The sequence below is a fragment of the Geospiza fortis genome, unplaced genomic scaffold (genome assembly GCF_000277835.1).
Source record: "Geospiza fortis unplaced genomic scaffold, GeoFor_1.0 scaffold219, whole genome shotgun sequence".
NCBI lineage: Eukaryota > Metazoa > Chordata > Aves > Passeriformes > Thraupidae > Geospiza > Geospiza fortis.
In genome coordinates, this window is record NW_005054376.1 from 663,124 (window position 1) to 681,906 (window position 18,783).

Below are 18,783 nucleotides of genomic sequence, written 5' to 3' on the forward strand. Positions count from 1 at the left end.
AAGCTATCAGCAATGCCACACAGAATCCTACAACACAGTGATTGCATGGCAGTATTACTAACACATTGACAAGATTTCTTACCTTTTGTTCTCTTTGTAGAAATACAAAAAATTCTGTTAGGCACTTCTGAGTAACCATAGGTCATGGGGCTTGTCTATCAAATGTGCTCATCAGTACGGAGGCTGCAATTTGTAATATTTTTTTTCCTGTAGTTGGAATGCTTTTTTTTTGTAGAACCTTTTAAGTCAAAAGACACTGACGTAATCTAGTCTGTGCTCCAGTGCATTACAAGTCATTACATTTCATCACTTACTGCTGTATCCTGAGTTAACTTCAGTTAGCCTAGAGTATTATCAGACTCTGGAGACTAAATTTTTGTTTGTCACTTAATGATGAATAGCAGGGAGTTGATTAGAAAAAATATGCTCAGATGAATATACTTGTTTTGTGTGTCATGTTCTGCATAACATCTTGAGAGGATGCCATCTGCTTCTGAATAAATAAATAAACTGGATTCCTATTAAAAGAGCTTGCTTGCAGAAAAGCAGCTTATGTTTCAGTTGTGTACACATAGCCCAGCTTTGGTTATGTGCCCTCCAAACACTTCCTTCTGGCAACCTCTGCTCTTCCCACCAAGAGCCGTGCAGACTGTTACGCCTCCCTGAATGCCTGAGTGTGCTGACAAGGAGCAACTGTGTAGGCTGGTTATTAAAACTTCAGCTGAGGTCATTCTAATAAAGGGCTTGCCTTTGCCATTTGTAATTTCTTCCTTTAGCCTCCATCTCAGCTGAGGACCAGAGTAGAGGTGGACTTACATGATACTTTGGTAGACCTCTGCGGCTCAAACTCCGGGCTTTGTCTTGGATGTGAAAGCTCATTTGGCATAAGGAGCCTGATGAATACAAGAAAAGAGTGAGGATTTTTTAAATTGTGTTTCCACCCTTTAACAAAAAGAGGATTGGGGTTGTTTTGTTTTGTTGTGATCTTTTATGATTTTTTTTTTGTTGCAATTGTCTGGAGACTAGCATTTCACCGGAGAGACTTTTTAATTTTAAATGTGTCAGGCTGAGCTGTAGTCTGGAAAGATACCTGCAGGGAGATCCAGTGTGAATAGATTTTAAGATAAAAGGTCTCACAAACACACTGCTTTTCTTTTTTTTTTCCCTTGCATTGTGTAGGCTGTGAAGTTCTGAAAAAGTAAGGAAAATTTTAAGTATATTCTTCAGTAACTATCAGTTCAGTTTAAATGTCTTCTTCAGCATGCAGCCTCTTCGAAATCTTCATTCTTTCTTGAAGAGAAGGAGAAATACAGCCACAGGTTTCTATTAGGCAACCTAGCCCAAGCCATACTTTCCCCCCTGTTAAGTTCTGTGGTTACACATTAAGCCTACACTTGCTTGCACAATGTATTTTTTCCTTCTATCTGTCCTGCTTATCACTCCATGGTTTTGGCTGCTTGTTCTTGTTCATATCCTTTAATTTGTGACAGGCTATTTAAAGGGACTGAGCACGGGCTGAAACCAGCAGGCAACTGGGCAAAGCAGGACCTTGAAACTCGCAGTGCTGCTTACTGAAGCATGCCCTAGGTGTATTTTGAAAAGGTTTAGTTTTTCTTTTTTTCCTCCTAAAAATAGCTGGTAGAGTGGTGGGGAGAGTTTCCAAAGGTGATTTCTTCATTGAGCAAAAGCCCTTATTACAATGAGTAGAGACAGAGATATGACTGAGGCCCTCCAATTAACAATCTCTTAGTTGCCCATAACCTGATGCAATAGACTATGCAGCTTCTTCAAGTACTGGCAATATGTAATATATGAACATAGAAACATAGAAACCTCTGAATTCTTACAGCAGTGGAAGGATAGCTTTATGTCTCAACTCGGCTAATACAGGGCCTTTTTAATGACAATTTAGTTTAGCCATTTTCATTCTTTGCACCGGTAGCTATGTCCATGTGAATTATAAGAGCGAAGGTACCTCGCTCAAACCCTTGTAAGTTTGTAATTCAGACCCAGCAAAATGTGGCCTGAGCCTTTAGTCTGTGTAACTTTTTGGAACTGATGAAGGAAGTTGCCTTTTGACTTGATTTTGAATAATGTGATAGCAGGTCATAGAGAGATAGAGGCTAAACAAGTTTTGAAAGGCAGTATTTAACAGGTTAATATGTCACTATTCTTTACTCAGCTCTATAGTAAGAATAATTCCCAAGATCTAGCAGTTAGTCCAATGAACAGGATACATTGGGTTGTATTTGGTTATTGAAAAAAATTATGTGATTCAGTCTTGTGCCTCAGGTTCTGGGTTTTTGTTTTGCTTTTCATCATACATTTTGATGTCCTTGTGAAGGTTGCTCAGGGCTTGTTTAAAATATTTGCAAGGACACTTGTTCCAGTACTTGACTTAACCTCTTTGTGAACTCTAAAATTTTTTAAGCCTAATGTCAGAATTTCACTGGTTACACCCCTCCATTGCCCCACATATCTTAATGTGCACCTCCAGGAATAATCTAGTTGTGCTTCTGCAGTGATGTGTGTTTGGTAGTTAAATAAAACATGATCATCAGCTCTCGTTAAGTGCTTTTTCTAATGTGTCATGCCATCCTACATAAACTGCAGGAACCAAAATCAGTATAGTTTTTACTTGTTAAGTTTCAACACTGGAAATTTGATTTCAGAGGGAAAAGAGGGACTTCATTCTGAGAATTTCCCATCTACCTCAGCAAATAGTCAAATCGAGCTCATAAACTGTATCCAGACTTTGTTAAGTGTTATTAATGCTTGAATCATTTTATTATTTGGACATGTAGCCTTCCAGTCTTTGTTAGAAATTTTAAGAATTGGAGAGGTCAATTAGGAATTTTCAAGGAGGTATTGTTACCAGATGGGAATCCTGTGGTGTATGCTCTCAAGTAGGTTTAGGTCTAGCAGTAGATTTAGTAGTAGATTTAGTAGATTCTAGTAGATTTAGTAGGTTTAGGGAGTTAATGCTCATATTGGCTCGGTCTTTAGTGATGCTGATTTCTACCAATGGCTTCAAACTAGCAAGATGGCATCTGTTTATAGTAAACCTGTTACTCCAACACGTTTTCTCCAGTTAGAAATACCAAACATCTTAAGTTTGAGAGCTGTGTAGAACAACATGTCACTGAAGCAATAAATATTGGCCTTCGTTCAAAATACGATAGCATTGAAACTGGAACTATGTGTGTGGAAAGCGGAATTTATTTTTAAACCTCAGGGATTTTGTAGGGGCTACAGCTTGGACTCTAGGAGATGCTGATCATCTTAGTCCATTCTTGTACTAAGGCAGAATTGAGCATTTGTTTTCCCTAACAGAGGTTGCATGATTGGTTCCTAAAATACATGTATAATGGGAATTAAACCATCTCTAACTCTCCTTTCATACTGCTTTTATTTGAAAAGTCCACTTCTTTTCTTTCCTCAGTATATTCTAATTGGTACAGGTCCAGCCAAAGCCATTCAGTAGTGATTCTTCCAACAAACAATTAATATCTGACTTGCACATGCTGTAGAACGGTGTCAGATCTTGATACTTGTTCCTTATGGGGACTAAAAAGACCCTAATCTGTTAATCTTTCATTTTATGCATTGTATTTAAATCTCTTGACTTAGTTGATCAGCCATGAACAGTCCAAAGTATCTCTTTTGAGGTACATTTCTCAAAACTGGATTGTTTCAGCAGATAATTAGTAGAATGTATTGTCATTTGCACATATAAAGTTTTCTTATCAATGTGCCATTGAATTGGATGTTGCCTTCTTTTATATATTAACATTGTTAAAGGGTGTAGACTTCATGATTGACTATATATCTCAATAAACTTTCCTATGTTCTGCTCCATAGTCTGTTATTTCATATTTTTAATGCATGTTTTATTTTTCTTCCATACAAATAAAAAATCTCTTTTCAAGCTGTCTTTCAAATTCAGCACTATAATTTAGAAATACAATACTCCCCTTCTAAACATTTGCAGTCCTTCTAATTTGATGTAATCTGTTCATTTCATGAGTATAGTTTCTCTTCCATTATCTGAGTCTTGATTAAAAAGTACTGACTAGAATTGGGCCCAAGGCAGACCTTTGACTTGAAGAGTAATTTTAGTTTGATAGTGTGTGAATTTCTTCATGTATTTTTCAATTATTCATATACCTTGCTTCTCTCATCTTCCAGTGGTTGTTACCCTTTGTGAATAATTCCTTGTTTTGCCACCAGTCTCAAAAACATCTATTCTCTTTCCCCATTACCCCTTATCATTAGGTTTCTTACTTGATTTCAAGCAACCTGTAGAGGTTGGTTGTAGGTGTGTGGGGTGGTTGTGCTGGTGGTGGCTTTGTGTTGTGGTTTTTTTGAGGGCTGGAGATGTGTCTCTTCAAAATTGGGTGGCCAAGAGTAGGATCCAAAATTTTATTGAAAAAATAACAGCGGTGGTCCAAGGGTATTTACAGGGGGAAACGTAATAATTCCACTGGGAAGGGTTGTACCAGTGTCGTCCCCCCAGTTCCTATAGCCAGTGTTCCAGTGACACTCCTGAGCTGTCCCAGCACAGCTTTTTGGCCAGGCTTGTCTAATCCAGCAGCCGTGACCTTCTGAGATTTCCTAACCTTGCTTTGTTTTTTCTCAAACTTAGGGGTGACATTGGCACCTGTGAGACTTTCTAGAGTCTGAAGACTTCCTAATTTTATCCTTGTAAAGCTAGAAGGGTGCTAAAGACAACTCACATGGTTCTCAGCACAGCATAATACCTTATTTGCTCCCATTGCACCAATATATATTCCATTATGGCAAGAAAATGTATTTCTTTTTTATTTTTGGTTTTCCCCTTTTTTTTCTTTTCCTTCAGTGAGTGTCCTGGGTTATGGTTATGGTTTTTTGACTGGCACCAGAAAGGCACAGCATTTTGCTGTCTCCATGCAGGACTGGGCTGTTCTCACTGCCCTACCTTCCTCCTCTATAGAAGGGAGGGAATAGCCTTGTGACCTACTTGGAAGTTGTGACCCACTCTCCTCCCACTCTGCTTGCCTTCTGGGTGATGGCAGCCCCCTGAACTGCCCCACATGAGGTTTGTCCATCCCACTATCAAGGGCAACCTTGGGCTGCTTTAATTTATGTGTGCCTCAAATTTTGATCAAGTTTAAATTTAAATCAAGTGTGTGCTGTTCCCAAATCAGTTGAAAATACTACATGTTTTGCCTATCAGATTTTAAAGATTGCTCCACTTTTAAAGATCAGCAGCCCAAGATCTGCAGCTGTCTGTGCTATGCATTGCTTGCTCAGTCTGGTCAGGTGATGTTCTCTGCAGATATTTGCAGGATGCAACAAACTCATTTCTTTCTTACTTTTACTATTTTTTTTTCTCCACACATGCAATTCCCAGTGTTTGTAGTGTACTGACTTTTATTGCACAGTGACCTGCAGTTTCAGTAGTTGACCCTGCTGAATCAGTTGCACTTTCTGTTTCATTTTTACCTCCAGACTTTCCAAAAAATTATGCACTACATTTGAATAATCTGAGTTCTGTGCTTGTTCCTCCTCATTCCACAGTGACAATCCTTTCTTCTCCCATACATTCCCAGTGATCCTCATCCTTTCTTTTAACATGGTGCCATAGTTATTTTAATCTTTTTCTGTGTGAAGGTAAATGATTTATAAATCACTTGGGCTGTAGGTATGTGAACTAGTAGCCTTGTTACTGGGCCTGAGCTCATCTGTATTAAGGCTGTTATTCAGATGGTGGAGGGAAATACACATTCTCAGAATATCACAGATTTATATACTACTAGGATATGTATTGAAATAATGACTTTCCACATTAATCTTATCACTTCTAGCTTGACATCATACAAGAAAGTCATCTTCTAGTTTCATTTTGTTTGATAGCTGTACAGAATGATGGACAGTGTTTTTGGTCAAACAAATGCCTGGCTAAGATTTAAAAAGAAAAAACAAAACATAATGAGTGAGGTTACTAATTATAAACTGGCAGACTTTCAGTTAAGTGAATTCTGCTACAAACTTTTCCTGTCCAGGATCTGGCTTCCTGTCTCAGGCTTAAAGAAACAGCATGTGTATTCTAATAACCCACTTGTCCTTGTGCCATGCATGCTTTTCACTTTAAGACTGTTCAAATTATTTTTTGACCTATTTAATGACATAAGCAGTGAAGCATTACCTGAGACTTTCCTGAAAACCTTTGACTCTTGCTGGTTTTAAACATATCCTAGAAAGCTGACAAATCTAGTCTGTGTTGGGTTTTTCTTGTTTGCAAGGTAAATATGACCTCAGGCTTTTAAAGAACCAACTTCATAGGGTCACCACTGGAATGGATTGGAATGCTTCGTTGTTAAATTTAAAGGAAAATTGTCTGTGTGCTTAATAAAAATATTGGTAGTTGTTGTCCCTTATATTTTCTTTTCAAGATACCAGGAAAGACCACCTAATTTCAAGTGTTTGTGCAAGAGTTTGACAAATAAAAATGCATGTTTCAACATTTAAATATAGTCTGCAGTTTATGGGCTATCACAGGATGTTTACAAGAATTTTTATAGTTCTGTAAGAGGAACAGTTTGCTAGAAGAAAGAGGAAAAATGCCCTCAAGAACAATATACTTAATAAGAGGTACTAGTCCAGAAGGTTTGGAGTGTAAAGTGATACTTTTGACACTGGTCAGTGACAGAAAAGGTATCCTGGCTCACTGTGCAAATGAGAAAATTGTCTTCATTTACAGGTTGAGCAGAAATACTTAATTTAGGGCCTCTTGTGGTTGCATGCAATTGCAGGTTTGCTTTTTCTTCTGTCAGTGGCAAATCATAACTACTGCTGTGTGGAAGCTGCAGTGGGGTAGCTTCCTTCTAGTGCACCTGAGAGGGAAGTAGCACAACAGAATTCTTAAACATGGATTTTCTAAGGTGAAATATTTGTATATTGATTTGATAGTGGAATTTGTGGTGATGTGTACACATACCAGTAGAAATACATTTGAGATTGCATGGAAAATGAACTTAATTGTGTCTTAACATTCACTTTGTCTAATTTATTACCTGCCCCATAAAATTCCAGAAACTGATACCCAGTTTTGGAATGACTGCTTCAGAGACTCCTGCCTTGTAAATTCCACAGAAGAGGATGGCTATTGATGTAATACATATCCAAGCTAATTGGCAGCTTTTGTGGTCTAGAGGTAATGATACAGGTAGAAACCAGCAGGAGGCCTGCAGTCAGTGGTGTTCCCCAGGGAGCAGTTCTGGCTGCAGTCTTACCCAACTTGTTTGTGAATGACCTGGATGAAGGGATGGAATGTATCCTCAGTAACTTCCCTGACTAAACTGGGGGGAGTGGCTGACACACCTGAAGGCTGTGCTGCCATTCAGTGGGACCTTGATGGGCTGGAGAGCTGGGCAGAGCCAATGAGGTTCAGCAAGGGTAAGTGTGGGGTCCTGCACCTGGGGAGGAATAACCCCAAGTAGCAGTGTAGGCTGGGGGCTGACCCCCTAGAGAGCAGCTCTGTAGAGAAGGACCTCAGAGTCTTGGTGGGTGACAAGTTGACAATGAGCCAGCAGTGTGTCCTTGTGGCCAGGAGCACCAATGATATCCTGGGGTGCATCAGGAAGAGTGGCCAGCAGGAAAAGGGAGGTGATCCTCCTCCTCTGCTCAGCCCTTGTGTGGCCACATCTGGAGTGCTGTGTGCATTTTTGGGCTCCTTAGTACAGGAAAGACAAGGAGCTGCTGCAGGGGGTCCAGTCAACAACCACAAAGATGATTTAGGGTTTGGAGCATCTCTTGTGGGGACAGACTGTGGGAGCTGGGCCTGTTTAGTCTGGAGAAAGGAAAATTGAGAGGTCTCAACAACGCATATAAATATCTCAAAAGTGGGTGGGTGTCAACAGGATGGTGCCAGACTTGTTTCAGTGTTGGCCATAAACTAAAACACAAGAATTTCAACTCAACACAAGAAAGAACTTCTTTAAATTGAGGATGGCAGAGAACTGGAACAGGCTGCTCAGGGAGGTTGTGGAGTCTGCCTCTCTGGAGACATTCCAAACCCACCTCATGTGTTCCTGTGTCACCTGCTCCAGGTCACCCTGCTTTGGCAGGGGGTTTGGATTAGATGATCTCCTGAGGTTCCTTCCAAACGTCATGACTGAATAAGTAATAAGGGGATGTGTGTTATTATATCTCAGTTAAATGAAATATGCTTTAATCAACACTGTTTGGTTTTTACTGTCAGTATAATAGGCTTTTGTCTGCAAAATTTGCTGGACAGACCATAGAATCAAGTGTTTGGGGGTTTTTTTGCATGACTTGGGGAGAAATCATATTTCATTGCCTGAGTCTGCTGCTGTGAATTAATAACATGAGTAAATCTAAACAGGAATAATCTCCATATCTCTACTGTAAACTTAAAGCTATATAATTTGATACATTTGGTGAGGTGTTTTATTATTTGGTTGAGATCTTTTTTGTTTGGTTTTTCTTTTGGCATGTTACTAAAGGTCAGGAAAATAGGATATCCTAAATCTGTGTCTGTTAAGTATATAGAAAATCCCTACTTCTCAGCTATTCTGCTGCCTGGTCATGCCAGGGATCTAAGATCAACATGAGGTCATTAAGAAAGCTCTTCAGGTTGGTTGTAAGTGCTACAGAAGCATCAATCAGCCTGATCTAAATCCCTAAGTTTTATGAAGACAGTTAATATGCTGTGAAGAGTAGTTTCATTCATGAAAATGAAGGACATTTGCTGCCTCTTCTGTTTCTTTTGGTCTTGTCATGATTTTTCTCAGGTGATTATTGAAAAACCCAGTCTGGTGGGAGAAAGGCTCAATAGCAAATCACTGAATGATTTGTGACCTACAAATCTGAGTGTTTCAAAAAGGAGAAAAAGAGATTTTGTCCACTATTTTTTGAGAGCATCTCATCAGTGCTTTCTCATTATGCTTCTGAAATTACTTTTCTGAGCCTCGTTTCAGTGCATAATATAAATAAAATAGATGGCTCCAGCTAGGAGGTAGAGGCCATTTTGTTTACTTAACATATTATAAACTTCTTCTGGTAACCTGCTGTAATGGGTAATGAATTGTTGTGTTCCTGAGGTTTCAGTTTTTGGCTTAAAATAAACGAGTGCCAAGGACATAGGCTGTCTGGCACTGAAAGAGTGCTATCTTATGTTTTGGAGCATATGGATATGTTCTTTCTTACAGAGATTCTTTGCTCATTTCCAGTATGAATTTTCATTAAGGTCACTGGCATGTGTGATTTTTCTCATAATTATAGTTGCATACTTCTGGTAGTTAATTGCTTTATAATAATGGAGATAATTTACCATATTTCGATCTTTCCATAAAAGAGCTAATACTTTTTCAAACCTCTATTTTGTATTTTTAATAAGAAGTTGAATTTTACTTGTGATGAGGTGGATGTGTTTTAGGGGGCTTTTGGAACACTTGTGTGTCTTTCTTCCTTCAAAGTCAGTTTGTTCTTTTACAATAGAGGCAAATACTATTCTGTTTGTTGGTACTCAATAAAAAAAAAATTATACCTCAGAACTAAGTTCAGATTTATACTTCTTATTTCTCTGTCTGTATATTATCTTCACTTTTTTGCCCTACTGTTTTGGCTTTTCAATACAATCCCCATAGCATGGGTTTGGGTTTTGATACCAATAGTGGTTTTTTGGTTTGGTTTTTTTTTTTGGGGGGGGGGGGGTTTGTTTTTTGGGGGTTTTTGTTTGGGTTTTTTGTTGTTGTTTTTTGTTTGTTTGTTTTTTGGGGTTTTTTTGTGGTGGTGGGGTTTTTTGTGGGTTTTTTTCCCATGTTTTTGGTCCTTACTGTGTAACAGTTTTTCACTTGCTGTGAAGTGAAAAGTCACAGGGAATGGTAATGGGATAGAAATGAAACCTGCAGAGAATGTTACTCTTGGATTTCCAGATTACTTGAGAGGATTTAAGCAGTAAAAATCTGTAAGACAGCAAGGAATGCTATATAAGAGCACCTCAGGCTTCACTGAGTGCAGATTTCTGTAAAACATTTCCTACTTTGAAAGCTTATTCCCTCAAACCTGCCGAATTTTTCTGGGCAGAAGACACTCTGCTTCATCTGATGCTTGCTGTTCCACAGCCCCCTTTTTCTGCCAGTCAGTTTTATTGTGAAGGCCTACAGAAAGATGTTCTTTGTTTTGTCTTGGTTCCGTCTTTAAAATATTTAGATTTCTGTAGGATGTCAGTATTTGTGGTTGGTCTATATTTGGGGTTTTTTTTATTTGCTCTTGCAACCATTGTTAGACATTTTAAATTGAGAAACAGATGAACATCTAAAACACAAATATTTTAAAGTTTGGAGGGTATTTATTTTCTTTGTCTGTGTATCTTTCTCTCAAAACATTGTACATTGTTACAAACCAAAGGAATTCAGTAGGCAAACACTCTGTTTTACCAGATGGGTTTGCCTGAAATACCCAGGATTCTGTTACATTTTTTTTATTGCAGTTGTTACCAGCACAGCAGAAGTAATATTCTATCCTTCAATGCCTTAGTGGTTAGGACTTTGCTAACCTTAGTGCTGCCATAATGTTGCTATTCTTACTCTCTCTTGAGGTTATGGTCTGGCAAGTGTTTCAAGTTGCACTGGCCTTCTTTGCTCTAAATCTCATGTATATATGCTCATGGACTACTCTTAAATGTTTTGTTTGTTTATTTATGAAATTTCAGTACTTGGAACTTTCCATAGGAATGTGAATACTCAATTTGAATGACTAATTTTCAAAATGTATCAAGTTTGGGATGAACATATATATACACTGAAAAATGCCTGTGTGCTTCTGATTGTTCATATTTATTGATATGTCACTTTTGCTTTTTTATAGTATGACTTATGAATATGTACTTTGTAATATTTTGTGAAAGAAAATACATCTTTAAGTGGTCATATTGTTAAATTAATGAAGAAATGAGTCTTTACTAATTGATAATAAGAGCTATTTTTGAAATATAGGTTATAAATGTAAATTAGATGATACAATGTTAAATTACTTTAATTATGTTTAATACTAAAATCCACATAGTAAAAGAATCAATTACACTGGCAAAAAAAACCCTCTACAGCAACTGAATTTAACAATAAATGATGGTTTTGAATCATAAATGCAGCTTTGCTAAGCAGATGAGAAGGAACACTTTTCACTGCAAATTAACATCTCTTAGTATTATAGACTAATACTAAGGAATATATTTTTCAGGAAGAAATTTTTAAAACAAAAGAAAAAACAAACAAAAAAAGGTTTACAAAGAACTTCGTGTGTGTGTGCATTCACACAGGTGAACTTCCAGTGCAATGCCTGATGGTTAGTTCTTCATTGAAAGTGTAAGGGGGAGTCATTGCTATATGTCGCATTTTTTAGGGCTGGATTTGTTTTTAGCCATCTTACTTGCAGTATTTAAACTTTGTGAAAGTGAAGAAATTTTATTGGCTTGAGATTTTAGTCTTCTAAGAAGAGGAGGGGCAAAAACCTCAGGGTCTTTACCTATTATCCAAACTTAAATTACTAGAGGATAAAGGAAAGGAAAATGTCAATAGCAGATGGTTCTGCAATGACTATTGGGCTTGTATCAGAGGGAATTATATGGTAGAAATGTATGGGATGTCAGGAATTCCCATATCCTGAGAATGCCATGTGTTGCTCCGCAGTTTGCTTTCTGAATATCTTTGCTGTCAAAGGCAGTGGAGCTGATAATCTCTTCCTCATACAGGCCTTTGTGCAATGATTTGCAATTTAACAGAGCTTTGCCGTGTGTATCAGAGATGTGCTTTTGCTATCATTATCATTTATAATCCGTTCAGACTTGGCCACCTTCTAAGTCTTTCTAAAAATGTTTGGCTGTGTGCACACTCAGCAAAACCCTCTTTGTTTTTTATCCATTACGTTGCCTGAAGATCGCCTACACTGAGCACAGTCTGGCTTAGAAATGAATGTAACGATGCCTGCAGATGTTTCCTACTAACACGATGCTAACAGCAGAGGAAGCAGTCTCCTTTTCAGCAAACAGATCTCCTCAGCATAGAAATAGATGTCATTAAAAACTGTTTTTGTTTGGTTTGTGGGTGTATTTTATTTAGCTTTGAAGTGACAGAGTTTTGTAAGCAGCTCCTTTTGCTATGGGGTGACTGGACCTGGGGCAGCTGAGGCTATCTCTGGGCGGACCAGGTGGGGAAGCAGGCTGCTCACCAAATTGCAGCCAGCTGTGGCTGCCTCTGCTGGCAGACAGCTAAGTGCTCTTTCTGCTTCAGCTCCTTTCCCATCCACCTCCTTCCTCCTTGATTAGTTTCATCAGGCTTTTTTACCTTTCTCTGACATGACCCTGTGCTTTGCTGTACAGGGGTGTCTCTGTGCCCTTGCTGTGTCCTGTCCATGCCTGTCCTGCTGGGAGCCCATCACCTCCTGCCTGCCAGCCTGGGCCAGCAGCTGTGAGGTGGCAGAGGGACAGAAGCACTGCCAGCCTGAAACCCCCTCCTGCAACTCCTGTTCAGCTACTGAGCACTCTTGTGGCTCGTGAGAATGTTTCCCTGACAAAGTATTCCTTGATTTAGTGCAGGAAAAAAAGGAGGAACCTGAAGGCCCCTCAAGAGAGAACTGGCTCTGCTTTGGCTGAAACTCACGGAAAACTAATTTCCCCCTTCCCTCCCCCATAGGCTTTGTTTATCAGTTAACTTCCAGCATTCGTGAGTAGTAACACTGGGCAATGCTGGACAAAGCAGGGAGTAGCAGAACTACTATAAGTCAAAAAACTGGGAAAAAATACCCTCAGAAATTAACTGTTGTCATCCCACCTTGATAAATGCAGTAAGCCAGGGAAGCATGGCACTCTTGAACTATATATGTCTACTCTTGCTATTGTTTCATCAGATAGTCCAGACTCCCCCAATGTCAGGGGAAAAGTGATTTTATCATGGTCCACACTTAAATGCCAATATATTAGGGGAATCAGACTGGCTTTACTTTTCTCTCTGTAACCCTGCCAAATTCTAGTTTAACACCAAGCATTGCAGAAGGTCATCTCAGAGAATGATTCCTAGAGTTAGCCATAAACTCCCTTGGGCAGCTCAAAAGGTATTGCAGAAAGTTTATCCAATAACATCACCCATATTTAATTTAGACAGTATTTTGGTTGTGCTGAAACTAAGGAGATTAGCAGTTTCCCTTGATGAATGGCTGTTCTTGTTCCTTACCCTTGAAGAAAAATGGAATTGTCATTTTTAATCTGATCATCGGGAAGTTTCCTCTTACCCCAGGCTGTCTTTCTCATCATTATTTTTAAACTGTTAGAAGGCTATCATTTCTTATACCCAGTCATAGATCCAGTCTTCTGATTTGGAAGTATTTTGCAAATAATGTGTACCCCAAGAGTAGTTTTTGTAGCACTGAGATCAGTGCAGGAATTATCATTTCAGAGTGGAGACTGTAATCCATAGCAACATTTTTACAAAGACCTTACATAGCATGAGACGCTAAGCTTTATGGCAGAGGTACAGATACATATATTGGAGCTGTGGTTGTGGCTTCCCAGACAAATATTCAGGTCTCTCCACAGAAGAGGATTCTTTCCCTCCAGGGTTGATTGAAGGACACAGGCAGAGCTCTCCCCATCACAACTGAAAGCAGCAGTTAGCTGAGAATCCAATTGTCACTGTCCGCAGTTTGCTAATCTGCACCTGATACCGTGGATCCAGGTACCTTGTCTTTGTATTCCAGCTGGTTGAAAGGCAACTGCCTTTAGGTAGTGGGGAAAGAAAGGCACAAGTGTTACACAGTGTGATCACAGATGCATCACAGAATACTAGAAAATAGGGCTGGAAAAGACCTTTGTCATCTTATCCATCCTCCTTCTCCCCAGACTGCTCTGCAGATGCAGTTGTTGGTTCAATCAGTTTTCACATGCAGAGGAATCCATCAGGGACACTGAGAAACACCTGTAGCTCTGGAGTCACAGCATGTGCCAGCTAGTAGCTATTGTGTCAGTGTGCAGGAATAAAAGCAAGGAACTGCAAAATGGAGGTACATTTTCTCTGAGGGTCATCTGGTGGAGCAGAAGGTGGTTTAGGCAATGTGATGGAGTTGGAATGCCATCTGTTTTTGTAGATGCCCTCAGGACATCAGCAGTGTTGATAACTCTAGCTGGTCAAGGATGTAGTGGAAAAGAGTTTTATGAGCAAATTTTTCATTGAAAATAATGTGCATGCCTCTGGAGATGCTTGGGTTGCTGTTGAATGGTTTTTTGTCTGTGAGAACTACAAAATGGGGGGAATTTTTGTTTTCAGTGTTTGACTTGAGTTTGCTTGTTGAAGTGTTTGGTTGTATCAGGACATTGTAAGGCACCTCTTGGGCATATAATAAGGTGAAATGCAACACAGCAGTGGATATCGATTATTTTAAATGTACTTCACTTCCTTTACTTATGATTCCTGGTTATTTGCTTCGTTGTGTAGTATGACTGTGCAGGGCAGTCACTCTGTAGAGCTAACTCAGTAGAGAGCCTGTGTGGGGTAAATGCTTAGGCTTTTCTAATGGAATCCTACCGGTAGAGGGGGTGTTTTTTGAAGGAAAATAATTGTTAAAAGTTGTTGTTTCCAGTTGCTTTATGACCACTGACATGGTCACACAGTTTAAGTTACCAAAGCAGAGCAAAATCACTGACAGACCCTTTCAAAGAGTGATCTAGAAGCAGCACAGGCCTGAATCCAAGCCACTGATTTTACTTTACAACATAAAGAAAACATATTTTCAATTAAATAATTTCTGTCTTTTAGCTAAGCACATGTGGGACTAAAGCTACAATCAATTTTAAATGTAGCATATTTCCTTTCCTGGGTTCCTTCTGTTTCAATTTTAACCTTCCTCAACTGCTGTTATTAGTGTTAGCAAATTTTATTGTTTCATGTTTATATTTGCTACAAGTAACATGAAGACTGTGGATTCATGTTCATATTCCAAAAGAATTAAAACTACTACAGTAACTCCAGTAGTAAATGCTAAAATTATATTATTCCTGAATGGATACAGGTAACATTCCTTTTAACAATAGAAATTTCAGGAGAAGTAAAGCTTTGACCAGGCAGACATAGAATCCTATTTACAAGTTACTGCAATTTATTAAATACACATCTGACCCTGTTTTGAAGCAGTATTTTTACTTCAGAACAGTTTGAAAACTGATCCATAAAAGAAGTAAATCTCAAAACAAAAGAATCACCTGTTTAGGTTTGTTGTCTTTCTGGTTTACCCTGTGAGCCAAAATCCAGTATTTGCCCACTTCTGCATTTGACTAATTCCTACTTCATGGTCATCATACTGGGTTTTCATATTTTACAAAGAATATATATAAGCTAGATGAAAAAGAAAGGGAAATTTTGAACTTTAAGCCTTAATCATCCTAAAAGGAAGGGGAAAGGTTTTTCATCCTGGCTAGTATGCAAAATGTAAGATTTATCTTGGGGAGAAGCAGTTGTGAGAGAACCACCCAAGGTGGAACAGTGTGAGTCTCTCTCTGGAAACAAAATTGTTTGATGGGCTGGTAATCATAGAATCATTTAGGTTGGAAAGAGCCTTAAGTTCATCTTAACCCAGCACAGGCAAGTCCACCATTAAGCCATGTCCCTACGTACCACATCTGCACGCGCAATGTGTTAGGGCATGTGAAAGGAATGTGTTCTGCAGTGAAATCTACTATTTACAATAGCCATTAGTTTAGGAATAAAACCTTTCCTATCAGCTTTAGAGTCTGTATCCTTTGCACTGTTTTCTCTGTCCTTCAGAAGACTGACAAAGTTGGCAACTAAATAATCCCACATCGGCTTTTTGAGTACACATTGCACTAATATAATTCTCAGAGATGTCAGGGTGCTCTCTAACAATGTTTTCTGGGGGCTTACTGGAGCATTTGTTAGACAGATTTGTGAAGCCTTAGCTTGAACTTTAGTCCTTTTTCCTCTCCTTGTAGTCTACTCTAGCATTTATTGTAGTTAAAACTCTTGCTGCCTGGACCTAGCAGGAAGGGAAATCCCTGTTTGTGAAGAGGAGGTGATGAATAGTCACACTTCTCTGACTGTGACGGTTGTCACAAGGGTTCTTGGGTGAAGGAAGAGACGAGAAGGTTAACTTTATTATCAGAAGGCTTGATTTATTATTTTATGATATATACATATGCTATAACTATACTACAAAGAAAAAACAGGAGAGCTTTTCAGAAGCTTGCTAAGCTAAGAATAGAAAAGTAAAGAATGATAACAAGGCAACTCTTTCCGACTCTGTCTGAGAGAGTTCTCTCCCCAGATTAGCTATCAGCTGTAAACATCTAAGCTGGGCTAATTTAGACAGACTTGTTGCATTCTACAGCAGCAGATAACTTATTGTTTACATCTTGTTGCTGAACTTCTCAGCTTCAGCAAGAAAAATCTTAAAAGAAAATTTGTCACAAAAGATGTCTCCGACAATCGTCCCTGTTCATGCTTCATCCCACTGCAGACTGTGGCAGCCTCAGCAGATGCTCCCACTGTACTTTGTGTCTCAGCAGGACATCCTGTTTGCAGGTTCTTTCCTGGGACAACTTTTCTCGTTCCTTTTTTTCTCTAACTAAGCATTGATAAACTACAAATTGATGGCAGCAATGAAATTACACTGTATTTCTCTTGCAGATACCTGCAACGGTTTTTCTCATTATTTTTTGGGGGGAGTTTCAGGAGTTTACATCACAGGCAGTTTTTTACAGTGAAAATAAACTAGTCCACAGATGTTGTCTAAAGTACAAGTTATGCTGTGTTTGAAAAAGTAGTTCCCAATTGCAGGAACTGAAATATTAGAAGATAGATTCATGGCAGGAAGTGGATTTTAAAATGCTAATTGCTATTTGCTAGGCACTAAACTGGAGAAGAATGTGTTGATGTTATCTTTAGATATGGTGCTTTTCATGTTACTCTGTTATCCAGTCCTCTTTCCCCCTACCTCTTCCAGATGAGTTCCTGGTCACTGGCTACACATGGGAATTGATCAGGCTGAAAGTTTACCCAATGCAGCCCACAAAGATGTTTGGCTTGTTCCTGCTGTTATATTGATTTTTGTCAGGTTTTGTTGGGGTTCTGGCACGTCTTCATTTCTTTATGTCAGTTTATTACTCATTTCTTGACACTTAGTCAGAAGTTGATATTTCTGTTTAAATAATGAACCTAGAGAAGGAAAACACTAATGCTTCTGCCCAGATACTTGGAGATAGTTGAACTGTATTTAATTTTTTTTGTAGATTTGGTTTAGGATTCCATTGGTCTTACTCGAGACTGGGAAAGGGGAAAACAAAGGAGGTAAAAGTACAGATGATAGTTTTAAAACTGGCGTTTGGTTGAATTCTGGAATGGTTCTGCAGATGCATCAGTGGATGCAGGGATGGTGTTAAGGAACCCAGCTGCATTTTTTCTGGGTCAGGCAGAAATACCTGCTATGAGTGACTTGTTTCTGATGTGGCAGGCTATACAAGGAAGAAACAGAGTAGTGAAAGGAAACAAATCTTAATTTTGATGTTATGTAAACTAGATTGATACTTAAGTACCTCAAAGTAATTCAGTATGTGCTGCTTGCCCATGTCACAGGAGTATACTGAGGCTTATGGAAGGAATGATCTTCCTGAATTTCTCCAGCTAAACAGAATGCCAGTTTGCAGCAAGAGCAATCAAGCCTGAGGACATGCGTGCAGCAGACTTCCTCCTTGTATCAGGAATGAACTTGGTTGCTCTGTTTACAGTGTTGGTCTGATATGAGCAAAGATATGATCATGCTGCTTCTTGCTTGTAGTCTCTTACCTGATTTTGTGGGGTGAGAGGTGGGGTCAGGAGGGGAGTAATTCCTCTTTGAAAAACAAACCCCACATTACTTCTTCTAGAAATTTCAATAAGTTTATAATTTTGTTTAAAAATTAATGAAAAGGATGATCCCACTGCAACATTTTTCTTAATTGTGATGATTCAAAAGAGCAGCTTAAAAATCTTTGAGATTGATAGCATTTTGACCGAGCTGTAGGGGGAAATATCTAATGGTGTGGTATCTTTTGTGATGTAGCTGGCATGGAAAAGTCATCAGGTATCATAACTAAGAAAAGACAAGGTGTTTATGATTGCAAAACACAAATATGTTGAAGTATAGATAAAAACTAAATGGAAAACTATAAGCAATAACTTTTGTTCCAGTCAGCTGTTAATCTTAGGCAACACATTAGTGATGTGGAGGCATATTCTGAGATCAAATGGAGATGCAGAGTTTCTTATAACTCTGTATATCAAACTGCCAGTGACAGAGAATGTCCGCAGAACATCCTTCTCTAATAACCCTGAAATCTTTGTTACTACAAGTTTCCACTTTAGAGTGTCCCATTTTAGGATTTTTAGGCAGCAAAAGTCATTTTAGATAGAAAATTTTTAGTTTTAAACATATTTCTCGCTTGGCAGAACTGAGAATAATTCTATGTATACAGTTTCAATGCTGAGAAAAATAGGGTTGCTGCTGTGATGAGGTTATTATTTTTAAATCCTGACATTCACATGTAAGTATATATTATAGGGAAACTTCTGATTCATAATATGTAATGGTGTGAAACTGCAAAATATTGGTAAAATATATTCCAAGCAAGGAGTGACCTCTTGTAAAAAGATTAAATTTTTCTGATACCCAGTGTGGCTCTCCTGAGTGTTGCTTTGGATCTCCAGTAGGTTTTAACTGGAAGGACACTTTTGAAACTTG

General features: G+C 38.7%; 1 protein-coding gene across 1 annotated transcript in view; it reads left to right on the forward strand.

Moving 5' to 3' along the window:
- The window catches only part of CDYL (chromodomain Y like), a 63,696-nt gene that overhangs the window by 21,914 nt on the left and 22,999 nt on the right, over window positions 1-18,783 (forward strand). The gene's annotated exons all lie outside the window — the stretch shown is intronic.